Here is a 3,987-nt window from a genome sequence, read left to right on the forward strand (position 1 = left end):
AAACTGTTCAGAAGCAAAAAGCTAATAGCCCCGCTCATCTAATTAACACTGATCTTCATAGATGTTTTTGGAATTCATTGTATATTCTCTTCTTTTTATCCTACTTTGTTTTTAGTTGCTTGGGGACAAGCAACAATTTAAGTTTGGTGTTGTGATGAGCGGATAATTTATACACATTTTGGCATTGTTTTTACTTAGTTTTTAGTATGATTTAATTAGTTTTTAGTATATTTTTATTATTTTTTAATTAAAAATCACATTTCTGGACTTTACTATGAGTTTGTGTATTTTTCTGTGATTTCAAGTATTTTCTGGCTGAAATTGAGGGAGCTGAGCAAAAATCTGATTCAGGCTGAAAAAGGACTGCTGATACTGTTGGGTTCTGACCTCCCTACACTCAAAGTGGATTTTCTGGAGCTACAGAACTCCAAATGGCGCACTCTCAATTGTGTTGGAAAGTAGACATCCAGGGCTTTCCAGCAATATATAATAATCCATACTTTACTCAAGGATAGATGACGTAAACTGGTGTTCAACGCCAGTTCCATGTTGCAGTCTGGCATCCAGCGCCAGAAACAAGTTACAAGTTGGAGTTCAACGCTAGAAACAGGTTACAACCTTCCGTTGAACACCCAAAACAGCCCAGGCACGTGAGAAGCTTAAGTCTCAGCCCCAGCACACACCAAGTGGGCCCCAGAAGTGGATTTCTGCACCATCTATCATAGTTTGTTCATTTTCTGTAAACCTAGGTTACTAGTTTAGTATTTAAACAACTTTTAGAGGTTTATTTCACACCTCATGACATTTTAGATCTGAACTTTGTACTCTTTGACGGCATGAGTCTCTAAACTCCATTGTTGGGGGTGAGGAGCTCTGCTGTGTTTCGATGAATTAATGCAACTATTTCTGTTTTCTATTCAAACACGCTTGTTTCTATCTAAGATGTTCATTCGCACTTCAATATGATGGATGTGATGATCTGTGACAGTCATCACCATTCTCAACCTATGAACGCGTGCCTGACAACCACCTCCATTCTACTTTCGATTGAATGAATATCTCTTGGATTCCTTAATCAGAATCTTCGTGGTATAGGCTAGAATCCATTGGCAGCATTCTTGAGAATCCGGAAAGTCTAAACCTTATCTGTGGTATTCTGAGTAGGATTCAGGGATTGAATGACTGTGACGAGCTTCAAACTCGCGAGTGTTGGGCGTAGTGATAGACGCAAAAGGATCAATGGATCCTATTCTGACATGATCGAGAACCGACAGATGATTAGCCGTGCGGTGACAGCGCACCTGGACCTTTTTCACTGAGAGGACGGATGGTAACCATTGACATAGATTATTTAATTAAAAATAATTATAATTTGAAAAAAATAAAATAATATTCTTAAAATTAATTATATTGATTAAATTTGGTTTCAAATTAAAACTCTACTCAAACTCTAAATTCACAATTCCAAACCCTAATTTCACTAATTAACCCCTCTCACCCAAATTACACACGTAACCCCTCTCCACACTCGTTCATATCTCTGAAAGCCACGTTCACTCACCACCGCTATTCCCTTTCCCAGATACACACATAGACATAGATCTCACAAACAACAACACAAAACACACACTGTGAATCATAGAAATAAGAGGGAAGAAAAAAGAGGGNNNACCCTGTCGCACCTAGATCACCATCGTAGAGCCGTCGCCACCGTTCCACCGAGCCGATGTTGTCATTGCGTACCAGAGGAGAAGATGAACGCAAGGAGAGGGAGAGCTCGTGCACGAAGGGTAGCGCCGCTGTGCCTCTGTCGCGCCTCCATCACCGTCGAACTGCCTTGCTATTGTTAGCTCCATCGGATCTGGTCGCCGTTGAGGGAACTGTCACCATCGCCACTGTGGGCATGGGCTTTGAAGGGAAGAGACGCGAACGGCCAGGGAGAAGGGGAGAAGAATGCTGCTGTTCCGCCGTTCCTCGCCATGGCTGAAGCTCGTCGTCACTACCTATCGCCGCTGCCGAAACCCTAGCCGTTGCCGTCAGAGGAGCCATTGCCTGGCGAAATCCCAGCGGTCACAGCTGCTATACAAGCCACCAATAGGAAGAGCCACTACTGTGTGGGAAGAAGAAGGAGGTAACGAAGGTTTCTGGTACCGCTATTACCAGCGCTATCGCCAGAGTTTCTAGTTACTACAGTCATGAATGGTGAGTCAGACGTACCCTAGCTACCATAATCACCACCTCTGAACCTTATTTGCTTTGGAACAACCCTCTCTTTGCTTCTAAAATTCCTGGCTCTACTGTATTTATTGGAAAATTAATCATTTTATTCTATGAATGCAATTGAAGTTTAGTGAATAAGTGCCAATAATTCATAAATGTCTCATGTGACTAGTTTTGTTGTTGTGAGTGATTAATTGATGAAATTGACTTGTGATTGGTTGGATTTGGTTTTAATGATTGTTAATGTTGATTCATGAATAATTAGAATTAAGTATGAGAACTGTTAAAAGATTGAAGTTGAATTATTGAATTGTTTTCTTGAAATCTGATTTTTAAAACAAAATAGTAACTTTGCTATAGAGTAAATGACTTTAAAATAACTAGAACTATAGAAGGTTGATTTCTGGGATTACTAGTTGATTAAGTTGAATTTTGGAAAGGATTCTATGATATGCGGAAAGTAATTATGAATTTATGAGATTGGAGTTGGATTGATGGATTATATGGGAATTGTGGAGTAAGATGGATTTGTTAAATTGTGAATGTCTGATTGATTGAGAAATGTCTGTTTGACAATTGTTGAGAAAGAGGGAACCCGTAATGGTGGCTAAGCTCGAGTTTTAGGCGAAGTGCTTCCGAATTTTTATAAAATTTGGGACTCTATTTGAAATGCTATTTTAAAAGATTTGGTTTTGGAAAGTTAAATAATTTGAGACTTATTTAGTTGGGAAAAGATTTATTCTATTTTGAATTAGATTTATTAAGAAAAGTATAATGTTTTAAATTCAATCTTTTGAGGAGAGATTTTGTTTTAAGTTATGAAATGAATTTGGTTTGTTAAGAATAAGAATGAAAGGAATAAGAGAACACGACACATGTGATTATGGAATGACTAAAAGGTCATAAGAGGGTGACGGAAAGTAAATAGTTAAGGTGCTAATATGAAAATGTTAATAGTTAATGTCCGTGTGTATGGAATGGCTTCCAGCAGAAAGGGTCACATGCTTCAGCTGGAGAATCAGCGCCTGCAAGTACTTCCAGAGGTCATGTTCGGCATACTTCAGCTGGAGAATCAGCTCCTGCAAGAGGTAGAAACTTGCAGAGGTTGTGCTGCTGGAATGCCTTATCTGACTTGCTAGTTGGATTGCGTCGGGTGCGGGTCGAAACCGACAAATGAGCTCATTACCTGCGATAGGACTAGACATGCATCATCCTTGTTTGCGCATTTGCATTTGATTGTTTTTGCTTATCTTGTTTCTCTGTGATTGTGCTATTTGTCTTATTGCTATTTGTTTGTGTGTTGATCTGTTTCTTGTGCTATTAGTTTGTGTATTGAGGTGACTGAGAACTGAGGTTGTGATTGAGATTTGTTTAGTGTATTAATAATTATTATTATTTATAATATGTTTTCTTAATTTTTCTTTGAGTCTATGTTAAGGATAGGGAGACATATTTTATTTTAAAATTTATTGTTTCCGCTCTCTTAAGATACTTTTGTTGAGTTGAGTATTTGAATTGAGTATTTATTCAAATTATTAGCGGGCGTTGAAATTTGACTCAGGAGCTTGGACACAGTGATTTTCCCCCTTTCTAAAACCCTACTCTTGTTTGGTGTGCAAAGGTCATCCCTTACCCTTACGACATTTTCATTATTTATATTACGTTTATTAATTGCATGAGTTATTTTGATAAAACAATTTGAAAACCTTTATGAAAAATGAAAATGAAATATATTTATTAATGGAAGAAATTTAAAAGCTTGAATTT

This window comes from Arachis ipaensis, chromosome B01 (genome assembly GCF_000816755.2).
Source record: "Arachis ipaensis cultivar K30076 chromosome B01, Araip1.1, whole genome shotgun sequence".
Lineage (NCBI taxonomy): Eukaryota > Viridiplantae > Streptophyta > Magnoliopsida > Fabales > Fabaceae > Arachis > Arachis ipaensis.